The sequence below is a fragment of the Phoca vitulina genome, unplaced genomic scaffold, assembly GCF_004348235.1.
Source record: "Phoca vitulina isolate PV1807 unplaced genomic scaffold, GSC_HSeal_1.0 scaffold2, whole genome shotgun sequence".
In the NCBI taxonomy this organism is placed as follows: domain Eukaryota; kingdom Metazoa; phylum Chordata; class Mammalia; order Carnivora; family Phocidae; genus Phoca; species Phoca vitulina.
Genome location: NW_022589705.1, coordinates 92,977,816 through 92,994,779, shown reverse-complemented (window position 1 = coordinate 92,994,779; position 16,964 = coordinate 92,977,816).

Here is a 16,964-nt window from a genome sequence, read left to right as displayed (position 1 = left end):
AAATGATTCTTGTCCCGAAAAATACACATGGTGTCCAGCGAAGTTGCAGTTGGCTACGGACCTATGGATGTTGACCAATGTTGTATCTACAAAGCTGATCCGTTCCGGCATTCTTGGCTGCCTTCAACCCCGTGGTAACATGGTACTGGTCCCTGAATGAATTAGATAAAATCCCTGACACACGTTCATTTCATATGTGTAGGAAAGTCATGCTGGTACCCTTTTAAAAGCTTTCTCCTTTCACAAAATCCGTATGTTTTCCTGTGTGAGTGTTAGACTTCCGTTAAAAAAAAAAAGGTTAGGGGCACCTGGGTGGCTCAGTCGTTAAACGTCTGCCTTCGGCTCAGGTCATGATCCCAGGGTCCTGGGATCGAGCCCCGCATCAGGCTCCCTGCTCCCTGCTCCGTGGGAAGCCTGCTTCTCCCTCTCCCACTCCCCCTGCTTGTGTTTGTTCCCTCTCTCGCTGTATCTCTCTCTGTCAAATAAATAAATAAATAAATAATCTTTAAAAAAAAAGAAAAAGGTTAATAAAAAAAGTTAAATTCGGGGATGTCTGGATGGCTCAGTTGGTTAAGCGTCTGCCTTCGGCTCAGGTCATGATCCCAGGGTCCTGGGATAGTCCCGCATCGGGCTCCTTGCTCAGTGGGGAGCTTGCATCTCCCTCTGCCTGCCCCACCCCGACAAATAAATTAATAAAATCTTAAAAAAAAAAAGTTAAATTCAAAAGAGCAGGAAAGGTCACCCTGGTTCTGCGTGAGGCTGCTATCCTCTGGCCCTTCAGTACCTGGGTGGGACGGGGCCAGGCCAACTGCCAAGAGTGGGTTGGCAAAGAATGACTAGAGGATATCCCCAGCCTGGAATCTGAGCCAAAGCCTGCAGCCTTAGGGCCTGAGGAGCCTGAGGCTGGGCTGCTCGCAGCCTAATTTCATTCACAGAACTCAAAAGTAACTGCAGAGTCCCTCTCCTAGAAGGTGGGCTGGCCCCCAGCTCCTCCTCTGGCTGATCCGATGGCTGGAGGATGCTGAGCCTGCTGGGGCCTCCCTCGGGTTCCCAGCAGTGGGAAGCGTTATTATTATTTGATTAATTCACAAAACAAAGACCTGGCTGGGGCAATCGGGCTTGAAGTAAGGTTCTCAGAGGGCAAGTAAATCTGAAACAGAGTAAATCTGGAGCAGAGAAATAAACCAGGGAAGGAGAAGTGGATGTCCCTGACATTTAGCACCCTCCTCGCTGGGGAAATTCACATGCCCCGAATTTTTGAATTTCACATTCAAATTCGGGGAATGTGAAAGCCTTCACATTCAGGAAAGCTGCGCAAAATCTGAACTTGCAAGAGGCCAGGGGCGCTGGGGAGGTGGCAGACGGCCACCCCTCCTTCCATAGCTTCTCTGGTACTCCTCCTGGAGCTTCTGACCCCGGTGAAGATTAACATGTGGTTGGGAGAAAGATGTGGGTTTGGGGTTTTGCCCCCTCATTTCTGCAACCCAGCTGAGGTGGCCCCGTGAACTTGCCCGTCCCAGCCTTGGGGTGGGGATGACACTCCATCCCAAAGCTGAGTCCCCTTGTTAGGCATCCTTGAGGAGTGGGTGGGACCCAGGAACTGCGGGAAGGGGGGAGGGGGACCGTACCCAGGCTACCTCTGAGCTGGAGAAGACAGGCAGCAGTTCTGTTACAAAGAAAAATGAGATTTTCTCTGTACTCTCACGATTCAGTAGCTTGTGATGACAACCCCATCATTTGAAAACTCCTTGAAATCAAGCATCTCTTGGTCAGCTTGCACCCTCATTTGTGTTAAGAACCCCTCCAAGAAACACAAAAAGTGTTCAGTTTCCTCCGTGTTCTGGAGAACTCGAGATCCGGGAGGCAGGTGCACCCGACAAAGCCCGCCCCTCCCCTAGGCAGCCCCAAACCCAGTCCAGCCTCACACGTTTAGGCTCCTCTTTACACTATGAAAAAGGAGGCCACAGGCCCCAAATGGAGTCATTTGTGTGAGGCCCCGCGACAGCAAAGCAAGACTTAATGCCTCACCTGATTCCAGGCACAACCTTCCTCAGAAGTGCGACCTTCAACTAGCCAGCCCGGAGTTTCCTGGCCGGCCCTAGGAAATGACCCACAGACCCTCCGTTCCCCTCAGGACCTGGGCCTTGCCTAAGTGTGTTCCCTGCTAATGATTTCCTCTTTTCTGTTCCTTCTTGGCCTTAAAAGCCTTTCTGTTCCTTCCGTTCCACGGAGCTCCCTTCCATTTGCTAGATGGGTGCTGCAGATTCATGAATCGCTGCACGAAGCCAATTTGATCTTCAGAGTTATGTGGATGAATTTTGTTGTTGTTGTTGTTTTTTAAGATTTTATTTATTTATTTGACAGAGAGAGACAGAGAGAGAGGGAACACAAGCAGGGGGAGTGGGAGAGGGAGAAGCAGGCTCCCCGCTGAGCAGGGAGCCCGATGCAGGGCTCGATCCCAGGAGCCTGGGATCATGACCTGAGCCAAAGGCAGACACTTAACGACTGAGCCACCCAGGCACCAGGATTTTGGTTTTTTAACGCCACTTAGATGTGAGGTTTCAGGCTTCCAGTGGAAAATACTTGGTCTCTGCTCCAAGGCGTGTGGGGAGGTTTAGTGCTCCCTTGGCTTTTCCCAACTGCCACAGTGACCAGGTAAGGCCTTTCTGGATGGCTTAAGTAAGGGACCCTTAGCAGACAACCGCTGGGGTCCCCCACATCCTGGGGCTCGGCCGCTCTCTGCTGCCCCGGACGAAGCAGAACCAAGAGCACAAATGAAAGGTCAGCCTCTTTCCTTCCCCTCCAGCGCAGGTCTCAAGGGGCACTGTGGGGCCTGAAAGCACAGGTGGGTGCCCCCATCTCTCAACCCCCCCCCCCCACGGCCCCGTTCTCTGGTGAGATTAGCTGCGGTAGCCCTGGGAGCTCCAAGTAAGAATGGATGCTCAGGAGGATGACAAGAGACCAATGCCCTGGAAAAGCAAGGCCCCCACCTCAGCTTGAAGGAAAAGGTTCTGTAGGGAGGAGAAAAAATTTCCTCCACTTCTTAGGGTCTCTGGCGATACTAGGGTCTGCAAATCAACCCGACAAAGACAGATTATAGGAGAAAAACACACACATTAATTTAACATGAGTTTTATAGGGTGTGGGAGACTTCATAAGGAAATGAAGACCCGAAGAAATGGTTAAACCTGAGTGTTTTCATGCTAGTTTGATGCTCAGGGTAGTAAACTGGGGGAGACCTAGCAAGGCCCGTGCACTTGGATCCCTCCCAGGGTCCCTCTATCTTGGGGATAAGGATGCTCCTTTCCTCCATGTCTAGGGAAGGTCTCCCACGAAGGTTCTGTGACCTGCTTCAGGGGAAGGTGGGAAGGCCACCTGCACCTGCCACGTTCTCAAACTCCGTCAGCTTTACAGTATTCAATATAGCAAAGTGCCACATTTTAGGGGAGCGTGTCCTGAGCCCTGTCAGCTGCCTCCAGGCCAGATGAAGAAGCTCAGAAGCCATGTTTAACTTGAGAAACAGTCATGTTCTCTTGACCCAACTTCCCAGAAACTCCCCGGGGCCCCTCCTGGTGGAGTCCAGGGGTTGCTGAGAGCAGGCCACACCAGAGGGCTGAGGCTTAGAGGGTTTCTGAGAGAATGAATGGAGATTTTCTGAATGAAGCAGCCGAGGCGAGAGACATCACAAACAGAGGAGGGAAATGAACTGACTTGAGGTTTTTAAAGGGTCACTGTGGCTGCTGGGTTGAGAATGGCTGGGAAGGGGGTGAGGGAAGAGGTGAGGAGACCAACTGAGAGCCTGCTACCACCATCCATCCAGAAGACAGGTGTCTCCTGCACACGTGGCCCTTCCTGCCTTCAGGTCGTGCCTTGTGCAGTCTGCACTCTGCTCTCCCACCCACCCCTCCTTGCACATGGCAAGACTCAGCAGAGTGAGCATCCTTGGAGCTTTCCTGGACTAACAATGGGTGCCTGGATCTTCTTGTGGGATAGTTTTGAGCATGTGGTGCTTTAGTCCCACAGGGCAAGGCTGCCAATAAGACTGGAAAGAAGAACCAGACCGGGAGTTGGGAGACACATCCTGGCCCGAGTTCTGCTGCTGATGAGCTTGGGCAAATCGCCTCACGTCCCCGTGCTTATCTTTCCATACCTGTTGTTACGGGCTGAGCTGCAGCCTTCCAAAACGCATAGGCCTAATCCTCAGTACCTCAGAATGTGACCTTATTTGGAGGTAGGGTCTTTATGGAGGTAATTGGGCCCTGAGCTAGTCTGACTGGTGTCCTTATAAGAGGAGTTAGGACCTAAATATACGCAAAGGGAAGACCACATGAAGACAGAGAAGACAACCACCCACAAACCCAGGAGAGGGGCCTCAGAAGAAAGCAACCCTGCAGACACCTTGATCTTGGACTTCCAACCTCCAGACTGTGAGATCATAAATTTCTGTTGTTTAAGCCACCTGGTCTGTGGTCCTTTGTTAACAGTCCTTTGAACTCACAACCCTGAGATCAAGAGTCATATGCTCTATAGACTGAGCCAGCCAGATGCCCTGGATCTCTTTTTTAAAATGAGCCAGAACATTTTCCCAGCTACATCAAAACTGAGGGGTCTTGGGATAATATCCTTTTTTTAAAATTGGATCTCTCTCCTTACCCAGAGTTTCATTATGATAATTTTTAAACATACAGAAAAATCAGATGTGTGTAATGAACGCTCGTATGTATACCTGCTGCCTAGATTCTAGGTTCCTATCTTGTCTGTACCTGTACCTTTTCCCCCTGCCCCCAAAGTCTTGCCATCATTGAAAAGTCAAGGAATGTCCAACCCCAGCAGGGTCCTGGGCACACGGTAGCTTTCAATAAACACTTCCTGAATGAATACAATAACAACAGGGCAGAAATAGTAAGGAGTAGCGCAATATAGTGGATATTTATTTGACAAATGTTCGCTGAACACCTATTACGTGCCAGGCCCTGTTCTAGGTGCTGGGGTCACAGCCATGAACAGGAACTGTCTTCTCTGCCCTCATGGAGGTGACATTCTAGAGTGGAAGGAGCAGAGAACAATCCATAGACACATGACATAAGTAAATTATGTAATATTGCTCGTCGGTCAATCCCAGCTACTTACTGAGCAGCAATTTTGTGCCAGGAGCTGCCCCAGAGGGGAACAAGGCCATCCTCCTCCGTTTCAGTGACAGTCCAAATCAGCCGCTCTATTAGTGTTTGAGGGTGCCACGACCTCGGTGACTTAAGACAAGATCTATTCTCACCGTTCTGGAAGTCAGAAGTCCAAATTGAAGCCTTCTCTGAAGGCCCTGAGGGAGGATTCTTCCTTGCTTCTAGCTTGTACGGGCTGCCAACACCCCTTGGTGTTCCTTGGCTTGTAGCTGCATCTCTGCTCCTGTCTTCACACGCTGTTCTCCCCATGCATCTCTGGTCCAAATTTCCCTCTTGTAAAAACACCAGTCAACAAATGATCAGAACCCACCCTAATCCAGGATGACCTCATTTTGCCTTGATGACATCTGCCAACATCTATTTCCAAATAAGGTCCCATTCACAAGTACCAGGGGTCTGCACGTACCTTTTTGAGAGACACAAGTCAACCCACAATAGCCACCATCTTGCTTTGTTTGCTTAGTGAGCAAGATTATGGCAGAATTTAAAGGTCGGGACTCTGTCAACTATATTTCAATCAAAAAAAAAAAGTCAGGACCATATCTATGCTTGGAACTAACTAAGTAACTAATTCTGTTCATCTTTTTTGGATCCATTTTTGGTTTTGTTTTTGTTTTTAAAGTAGGCTCCAACACCCAACCTGGGGTTTGAACGCACAACCCTGAGATCAAGAGTCACGTAGTCTACTGACTGAGCCAGCCAGACGCCCTGGATGTCCTTTTTTAAATGAGCCAGAAGAACATTATCCTAGCTACATCAAAAATTGGGGGATCTTGGGATAATATCTTTTCTAAAAATTGGATGTCTCCCCTTACCCAGAATTTCCTTATGATAATTTTTAAACACACAGAAAAGTCAGATGTGTATAATGAACCCTCGTATGTATCCCTGCTACCTAGATTCTACTTAGATTGTTGATCTATTGCTCCATCTGTGTTGGATTATCTCTCCTTTTAACTCATCTCTCTGTTCATCAACATCCTTTAATCCCACGTTGCTGCAGATTTATAATGAGCCACCTGAGCAGACTCGGGGTTGGAAGTCAGGAACCAGCGTGCTGTGTGGAGCTTGGCATTGGCAGGGTCTGTCCACGCACAGGTGACATTCAGCAGAACACACAGGAAGGGCTCCTGTCTTGGATATTCTTAGAGAACGCAGTTTCACTCAGATCTTTTCAGTTGGGCTCAAATTTCCTTTTTCCATTTGGGAAAAATCACACTTTCAAAACTGCTTTTGTTCAATAGATTAGAAGCACCAGGGATTGGCTGACTCGCAGCCCCTGCACGGTTTCACCACGGTTTTATTTATTAACACCCTCCCTCTCTTGCAAATGAGAAATTGTGAAATCCTTTTTAAACTGAGGGCTCTTCTACTTACTGAGCCGGTTTTTCAAAAAAGCAGAAACCACTGACCTACTGACAGTTTCTTTTGATATTTAGAGGTCAAAGATTAATAAAATATACTTAACTCCCATTGCCAAGCTTCCAAGGCATTTTAAATGTGCCCATCTCGGTGAGATCTGGCACCATCATTACCACTTTATAGATGTGGAAACCAACATTTAACCAAACAATGATCAGACTGGCTGAAAAGCTCCCCGATGAGTCAATTACAAAACACACACAGCCTGGGAACCAAGAAATGAATGGTCAACTAGTTATGATATAGAAATACGACTTTCTTCTTTGCTCTATGAGGAGTGATTTAATCCATTCTAGGGAACAGTTCCTTCTCCTCCTGGAACAGAAAGCAAATCTTTGACTCTCCTTGCCTCCCAGAGGGGAGCCCAGCTCTGGCATGCCTCCAGAGCCAGACCCGGTTCTAAGACCCATTTGGGTATCCTTACCCAGGGTCCACCCCGAGGCCTGAATAGAATCTGGGGGTCCTTGAATTTGGATGGGGAAAAAAAATTACATCTTTCTTTCCACTAACTTCTTTTTTTTTAAAGAAATTTATTTATTTATTTGACAGGGAGAGAGAGCGTACAAGCAGGGGGAGCAGCAGGGAGAAGGAGAAGCAGGCTCCCCACTGAGCACAGAGCCCGACGTGAGGTTCCATCCCAGGACCATGGGATCATGACCTGAGCTGAAGGCAGACGCTAAACTGACCGAGCCACCCAGGCGCCCCTATTTCCATTAACTTCTAACCGGACAGAAATCCCAAATATTTTTGTACTACAGGGCTATCGTCAGGGAGCTCTCCAGAAATCCTTTACATGCGTCATTACTTTTGATTTAAAGTAGTGAATTGACCCACTGACATTTAGTTCCTAAGAAAGCGGTGTTTATTACATCATGCAGCATACATTTGCTTGACAGTTTAATAAGTGAGTTTTGATATAATTCTTTTCTGTAAAGCACCTCTTTTTATTATTTTTACATGTGGTAAAAACCACATAATATAAAATTGACTCTCCTAACCATTTTTAAGTGTCCAGTTCGATGGCATTAAACACGGTCTCTCGGTTGGGCAACCACCACCAACAACCGCCTCCAGAACTCTTTCCATCTTGCAAAACTGAAACTCTGCCCCTGCTAAACACTAACTCCCCATTCTTCTCTCTCCCCAACCCCTGGCAACCACTGTCCGACTTTCCTTCTCTATGAATTTGATTCTTCGAGGGACCTTTTAGGAGTGGAATCATACAGTATTTGTTGTTTTGTGACTGGCTCACTTCACTTGGTATAAAGTCCTCAAGGTTCGTTCACGTTGTAGCAGGGTGACAGAACTTCTTTTTTCAGGCTAATATTCCATTGTTGTGTATAGACAACATTCTGTTTATTCATGCATCTGCCGATGAACACTTGGATTGGATTGGATTCATTTTCTTTGTAGTCCCACATGTTTTATGACATGCCTTTTTTTAAAGATTTTATTTATTTGTCAGAGAGAGAGAGTGCGAGAACACAAGCAGGGGGAGCGACAGGCAGAGGGAGAAGCAGGGAGCTCGATGCGGGACTCGATTCCAGGACCCTGGGATCATGACCTGAGCCAAAGGCAGACGCTTAACCGACTAAGCCACCCAAGTGTCCCTATGACATGCTTTCTAAAATGTTATTTAGAGAAGGGGTCCATAGACTTCACCAACCACCAGAGGGATGCGTGTGTAACACACAAAAGGTGAAGAAGCCGGGTGAGACAGACATTAGAAAGATGGGCTCAGAGAAGTTAAAACACTTGCCCGAGGTCACCCAGCTGGGATTCAAGCCCAGCTCAGTTAGGCTCCAGAGCCCACCTGTATGGTATGACTTCCCTTTTCACTGAGATGACTTAGACTCTGATTTTAATGGACATTCGGTGCCATTCCAGATAGGCCCTGAGAGGAATGAAGACATCTTATATCCCAGCAGCGACACCTAAATGTCTGTGAGTTTCTGTTAAAACTTTTTTTTCCGCCTTGTTTAGAAAATATGTTAGTTAGATTTCAAGAAGCAAATTAACAGTCAAGAGCCCAGATTCTAGAAATATTCAAATTCATTGGAGATCAGAGAAATGCAAATTATAACCACATTAGGAGAGAGCATTTTACACTCATCAGAATGGCAAAAATTAAGAAGGTGGAGATGAGAGGGTTGAGTGTTGACAACACTGTGCAGACAGGCAGGAGATCGAGATGCTAAGAAGCCAGGAGCCACAACTGGTCAGGGGTGGAGCTCACACCCCCTCACCCCTGGCATTTCTGAGCTGGTCTCTGGCAAAAGGAGATGGCATTACCTACTTCACAAGATTGTCGTGAGGGTTCCAACCGCTGTTGACACCACGTGCTGGGAAGGACACCTGAGTCCAGGAAGGGCTCCATGAACACAGCACCGGCTACTGGAAGCTCCCAGCAGGCAAAGATTTTTCTCTGCTCCTTTGCTGCATCCCCAGTGCCCAGGATAATTGAGCCCTCTGTAAGTCAAGTGCTCGATTAATATTTGTTGAATAAATGATGCGCTTGTGACTGATATGCAGAGAGGAAACATCTCAGCACTGCTTGATGGAATGCTCAAATAGTGAAAAAATGGAAAAGATCTTGGAAATGGTGACAACACAGAAGGAAGGAAGGTTAAATGTGTGTCCACTGCCTGAGCCATGTGTCCCACTTAGATGTGGCTCAGAGAGGTTCTTCTTCTGGTTCACGACACGTAAACCAGGAGCAAGCCGGACATTTGTAGGGGAATGAGCAATTAAAACGAGGGAGTCACACAATAGAACATTGCCGTAGTTAGATGCGGTCACCCAGGGGCGCCTGGGTGGCTCAGTCAGTTGAGCATCGGACTCTTGATTTTGGCTCAGGTCATGATCTCTGGGTGGTGAGACTGAGCCCTGACTCAGGGTCCGCACTCAGTGCAGAGTCTGCTTGAGATTCTCTCCCTCTCCCTCTGCCCCTCCTCCCGCCCCCACTCCACACACTCCCTCTCTCAAATAAATAGATAAATCTTTTAAAAAAATTTTTTTTATTTATTTTATTTTTGAGAGAAAGAGAGCACGAGGGGGCGGGGGGAGGGAGAAGCAGACTCCCCACTGAGCAAGGAGCCCAACACTGGGCTTGATCCCAGGACCCCAGGATCATTACCTGAGCCAAAGGCAGACACTTAACCCACTGAGCCACCCAGGCGCCCCAATAAATAAATCTTTTAAAAAGGGGGGCACCTGGGTGGCTCAGTGGGTTAAGCATCTGCCTTCGGCTTGGGTCATGATCTCAGGGTCCTGGGATCGAGTCCCACGTCGGACTCCCTGCTCGACAGGAAGTCTGCTTCTCCCTCTCCCTCTGCCCCTCCCCCTGGCTCGTGCTCGCTCTCTCTGTCTCTCTCTCTCTCAAATAAATAAATAAAATCTAAAAAAAAAAGAAAGAAAAAAATAAAAGTCCAGATAGTATGGGGCACCTCGATGGCTCAGTCAGTTAAGCATCTGACTCTTGGTTTCAGCTCAGGTCATGATCCCGTGGTTGTGGGATCAAGTCCCACGTCAGGCTCCACACTGAGTGTGAGTCTGCTTCAGATTCTCTCTCTCTTCCCCTCTGCTCCTCCCCGCCCCTCGCTCACACTCTCTCTAAAATAAATTAAAAAATAGGGTGCCTGGGTGGCTCAGATGGTTAAACGTCTGCCTTCATTTCAGGTCATGATCCCAGGGTCCTGGGATCGAGTCCCGCATCGGGCTCCCTGCTCCTTGGGAGCCTGCTTCTCCCTCTGCTTCTCTCTCTCTCTCTCTCTCTGTCTCTCATGAATAAATAAATAAAATCTTTAAAAAAATAAAAATAAAATAAAATAAAATCTAAAAAAAAAAAAAAAAAAAAGCCAGATAGTAAATATTCTAGGCTTTTGGGACCATAGGGTCTCTGGTGCAGCCTTAGATGATATGCAAATGAAGGGGGGGCTGTTCCAATGAAACTATGGACATTGAAATTTGAATTAAATATAATTTGCATGTGCCACAAAATATTATTCTTCTTTTGATCTTTTTTCTCCCCAACCATTTAAAAATCTTCGACTGCACAGAAATCATACAACTTTGTTGTACCAAAACTGCTGTGGTCCAGATTTGTCCCTCGTTTGTTGAGCCCTGTTTTAGATGTGTATCCATAACATGACAAATTCTAAAAACACAACAAACAAAGCCGGTGCTCTCAGGCAGGATGACAGTCAGAGAGAGATGACCACACATCCTAGTTTTCCAGGGACAGACAGATAGTTTACCCCAAGTTGTCCCAGGAATTAATAGCCTCTCTTTCACTCTCAAAAGTCCCAGATGGGGTGATGAATTATATGCACCCCTCTACCTGGTAAAACCATCATTCTTTTTATATAAATTAAAAACATATGTTCACTACTGTGCCCTAACATCTAGAGCAGGGCTCAGCAATTATTTTTCCTGTAAAAGGCCAGATAGTAAATATTTTAAGCCTTGTGCCATAAAGCCCATGCAGCGTGAGAACAATATATAAATGGATGAATGTGTACCACTAAACCTACTGATGGACACAGAAATTTGAATTCCACATATCACAAAATATTCTTCTTTTGATTTTGTTTCAACTAATTACGTAAAAACCATTTTTAGCTTGTGTGTTGTACAAAATCCAGCAATGGGCTGTAGTTTGTCGACCCTTGGTCAGCAATAACACCTACCACCTGGTAGGCACTGCATGCATGTCTGGTTTTGCTGAGTACATTCACTGAACAACTGTGCATGTTTTGCAAGGACAGGAGCAAACTGAAGGACAAATGGCAAATACCTGAGTGAGGGTCCTGGGGGAAGATGGAAGGGGATAGGGATTAGGAATAAATGGGGAAAATAGTGAAATAAGAGAGACTTTGCTCAAATGGAAGAGGATGGTGGGTATGATATGCAAGGGGTGGTAAACTCAACACCACTTCCAAGGCCCAGAAAGAAAAAGACAAGGAGAGAGACAAAGAAAGGAACGCCCTGAAGCTGAATAGCCTCGATTTGAAATCCTGGTGCTACGCTCACTATCTGGGGATCTTGAGTAAGTTTCGTCTCTCAAAGGTTCTTTGCACAATGCAACTAAATATAATACCTACTTCATAGAACCATTGTGAGGATTACATGAACCCATCCACGTAAAGTGCTTGGAACAGTGTCTGGCACTTAGTAAATGGTCAATAAATGTTATGATGTTGTGGTCGTTTTCTATAAAGAATAGAGAAAAACGTGTTCGGGGAGGGGATGGGCAAAATGGGTGAAGGGGAGTGGGAGGTATAGGCTTCCAGTGATGGAATGAATAAGTCATGGGGGTGAAAGGCACAGCACAGGGAATACAGTCAACGATATTTTAATAGTGTTGCACGGTGACAGATGGTAGCTACAATTACAAGCACAGCATAATGTAGAGTTGTCGAATCTCTGTGTTGTAAACCTGAAACTAACGTAACATTGTGTGTCAGCTATACGCAAATAAAAGCAATTGTTCCCCAGGGTTCCAAATAAGGTGATTGATTAGAGGTGATTAAGAGGGCAGGTTCTGGAGCCAAGAACCCCAGCTCTGCCACGTACTGGCTGTGTGACCTTGGCCAAGTTACACGACCTCTCTGTGCTTCCCAGTTTCCTCAGTTGGGAAGTGCTAACAATAGTAGTACTTACCTGATAGGTTTGAGGTAAGAATTATTCAGAACAGAGCCTAGCATCTAAGTACTCAAATAAATTAGTATGTTATCACTCTGGACCCACAATTTCTGGAGAAAGTAATAAAAGGAGTCAGAACAAAAACCCCCTGTGAAATACTCCAAAAGGTCCCAGGAGGTGGGCCGTGGACGCTGAGCAAAAATTCTGTTGAGAAAACCTCTAACATGAAAGACAAGACCAAAATAAACAAACAGAAAATAATTATCCTGATGAAACAGACATAATGTTGTGTGCACAAAAACAGCAAGGAAATTATCATTAATGTCCTCAGAGAGTTAAATAAAAATATTACTTCTGTGCAAAAGGAACAGTTGCTATAATTGAGGAGAAATCAACAAATAAGAAAGATCTCTGGGAAAATAAAAATATAGATGCTAAAAAATTTTTTTAAAAGCCAATAGAAGGATTGCAGGTAAAGTTGGAGAAGCTCCACAGAAAGGACAATGAAAAGGAAAATTTGCACAACAGAAGAAAAAAGATTTATTTTTAAATGGTGGGTCATTGCAGCAACAGCTAGCTAATAGAAATTTCAGAAAGAGAGAACCAAGAAAACAGTAGGGAAGTAGTTGTTAAAGTAATACTACAACAGATTTTTCCAGAACTGAAGAACAAGAATATCTAGGATGAAAAGATCACCATATGCCTGGGACAATGAACAAAAAAAGACCTCCAGGAAAACAAAGTCATCATCTTGAATTTCAGGCTATGAGTGATAAGGAGAAGATTATGTATGTTTCCAGAGAGAACATGCAGATTATATGAACGACCAAGAATGCAATAGACTGCTCAAAAGCAACAAGAGAAGCTAGAGGGTGGTGGGAAAATGTCTTCAAAATGTTGAGAAAAAATAATTTGCAACCTGAAATTCTATATGCAACCAGACTATCAGTCAAGTGTGATCATTGAATAAAGCCATTTTCAAGCATATGGATGTCCCAGGATGACAGCTGACAGATTTGACTACAAGGAAAACTTTGAGAGGTTCATACAGTTTTTTGAGGGTGTAAGGGAGATTTGGATGTTCAAGAACAAAACAAGTGGAAAAAACAAGGCAATTATTAACTCCAGAAAAAAGAAAAAGTTGCACAAGAAAGAATACTTCTTGGCTCAGTATTGAATAAAATTTATTTAGTTATAAATAATGAAAACATTGAATGTGTACTTAACTAAAAATTGTGATATATTAAGAGGATGGAGGAAATGATACAGGAGTGTTTGTGAGATGAAAACCTTCACTGATCATAATAAGAAATCAACATATAATCTCTAAAATGAATGAATCAAAATTTTGCAGACTAGATTTATTATTTAAATATATATAAGTATATATATGGGGAGAACAAGGGACTACAGTTTTTTGTTATTGGTATTTTTGCACTAATTGGCTGTTTACAAAAAATAATTTAAAAAATCTAAGACCCAACAGGGAGGCATATCTTAACTTTGGCAGGTTCTAAGGCACTTAAATTAAAAGAAAGTAAATTGTGATGAAATAAAAATACCTTGCCTTGATGTTATGTGTTTTTACCTTTCAAAAATGCTTGTGATAACCACAGTAGCAATGAGTACACATAATGCCCAAATTCTAGTTTCTAAACGTCTTTTCTGACTAAAAGGAATCAGAGCTCTTTAGAGGAATGGCTGATTCCAGGGCTGGTGCAGGGAAGGTATAAGGTGAACTTTCTGTGCCAGACAGCAAGAACAGGCTCAGAGACTAATAGGGACACATAAAAAGGACCCAAAGCTAGTTTAAAGGGCTCCCCCGGCCACCATTAGGACAATTTGATCATTAAAAACACTAATGACTGTAACCTATTGTAAATCATTGAATAAATAAAATCCAAGGGTTCATAGTGGCTATCAAAAAAGAGAGAAAGAGAGAGAGAGGCACCTGGCTAGCTCAGTCAGTGGAGCATCCAACTCTTGATCTCAGGACTGTAAGTTCGAGCCCCGTGTTGGGTGTAGAGATTACTTTAAAAAATAAAATCTTTGGGGCACCTGAGTGGCTCAGTCGGTTAAGCATCTGACTTTTAATCTCAGTTCAGGTCTTGATCTCAGGGTCATGAGTTCAAGCCTCATGTTAGGCTCCATACTGGGTTTGGAGCCCACTTAAATAAAATCTTTTTAATTTAAAAGAAAAAGAAGAGAGAGAAAATAAAATTTTTGTGATAGCATTGGAGGAGACTATTATGTCAACCTATTCTGAAAATTGATAAAAAGGTAAGTATTTAGAAGGAATTGTAGTTCATCCTCCGTTGATGAAGGAAAGTTCTTCTTCTTCTTTTTTTTTTTTTTTTGCAGTGTTTCTGAAACATGTTCTTGTGTTTTATTCACCTGCAATGAAACAGACATGGCTTTACTCACATAGTGTTTTGACCATTACGTCTAACCTAAATGTGATCATGTCTTTAAACCTAACTTCCTGTATGCAGGAAAAATAGGGGAGAGAGGAATGAGCTAAGTTAATGCTATGAGGAACCAACCGAATGAATCTAAAATGTATTCTACAAACTATCTAGTTCAGATATCTTTAAAAAGTCAGTATCTTGGATGGGGAGATTATTCTAGATTTAAAATGATTAAAGGATGGGGCACCCGGGTGGCTCAGTCCAACTCTTGATCTCAGCTCAGGTCTGGGCTCCACACTGGGCATAGAGCCTACTTAAAAAAAAAATAAAATAAAATGACTAAAGGACGTAATAACTGAAGGCAATGTGTGAAAATTAATTGGATCCCGATTCAAGAAAACAGCTATAAAAGACATTTTGGGGGCACCTGGATGGCTCAGTTGTTAAGCATCTGCCTTCGGCTCAGGTCATGATCCTAAGGTCCTGGGATCGAGTCCCGCATTGGGCTCCTTTCTCAGCAGGGAGCCTGCTTCTCCCTCTGCCTGCTGCTCACCCCCTGCTTGTGCGCTTGCTCCCTCTCTCTCTCTGACAAATAAATAAATAAATAATCTTTAAAGACATTTTGGGGATCAATTGTGGAAATTTGAATATGGACTGGATATGAGGTGATATTAGGAAATAATTGTTAATTATTGGGTGTGATAATAGCATTGTGGTTATGTAGAAGAGTGTCCTTGTTTTTACAAGATGCGTGTTGAAGCATTTAGGGGGTGAAATTTCATAACGAGGTGAAATGTCATAACGACTCTAACTCCGAAATGGTCCAGCAAAAAATGGTCCAGCAAAAAATGGCCAGCTAGATAAACAAACAGTACAAAATAGTAACAGTCATTGCATGTGGGTGTAGAGATTACATATATACATACGTAAATTTAAAAAAAAATAAATTATTTCACAGTAAAAAATTTTAGAAAAATCTAAGTTAGACCTAGACCAGTTGGAGAGGCAGCTTCTAATTTTGGTGGGACCTAAAAACTCAGGGACTAAGAGAAAAGTAAACCTTGATAAAGTTACTTTTATTTAAATACTTTTATTATCTTGGTATTTCTTTTAGTGTGCAAGAATGCATTTAGAACTCCATCCTCTACACTTTCTCAAGCTGGCAGAGCTGGGAATCTAAGGAGGGGAAGGAGAGGTGAGGAGGTGTGGCCTAGCGAGTAGGGTGAGAACTGGGGTCGGTTCCCAGACACTCTGGTTCCCTGCCCAGTGTCCTTCCTTTCCATTTGAAACTCCTCATCCTTATACTGGAAGTCCAATATATTAGGAGCACCCCAAAGAGCTATTGGGGAACCCCTTGGTCCCACAGCATCTGCCTAGCACTGACACCCATGTGCTTTATGTCTCCTGGGATTGTCTTCTAATTAACTCTCTGTCCCTAGATTCTAGACCACTGCATGCCCACAGTGACTGGCCTTCATTTTTCTTGTGTGTCTTTACACTGTAGTTTTGGCACAGTGCTGGATTAGGTGTGAGAGTTCCGTCTAACCTTTCTGATCCATCGTCTTCAGAAAGCATTTAATAAATGCTCAGAAGAGAGGAGATGGTTAAGAGCAGATAAATGTTTGGCCTTCTAACAATCCTCGGGCTTAATGTGTACGGGCTATGAACAAACAAGCAAACAAACCAGGAGAACTTACAAAACACATTTCAAACAAGTAGAACATTTGACAATCATGACTGTAGGGCTGAAACCCAGAGATGAGCTCCAGTTAGAGCAGAAGGACTCTGCTGTTCAGCTTCCCTCTGGCCTTTATCGTTGATTCTCTTCCCGAAGGAGTGTTTGTTCTCTTCGAGACCATGTTTGCTGGTCTTCTCAACTGGCCTGAAAACTTCTGGGGGAAGGGACGGCTTTTGTGGTTTTGTCCCTGTTTAACTTTTCTCCAGTTTCTGCATACCCTGCTCCTCCCACCTATGGCTGGCATCCAAGGCCCACAGAGCTGCCCACACTAAATACCTCAGTCTCAATCATGGCACAGAGAGTGGCCCAGGGAGGAGGATGGAACACAGCTTCGGGGGCTGATAGACCTAGGAGAGGAATTTATGGGCTGGGTGACGCATTTGGGCAAGTGTTTGACCTCAGGCAAGTCACACGGCCTCTGCGCCTCAGTTTCTTCTGCAAAATGGAGAGATAATAAAACTAACTTCTCCCCACAAAATGGCCAAGTGGATTAGTTCAGATGACTCGGGCCTCCAAGCTCATCCAGAGCTTCAAAATGGGCCATGGGGGGCATGTGCCCAATTCTGCTGTCCT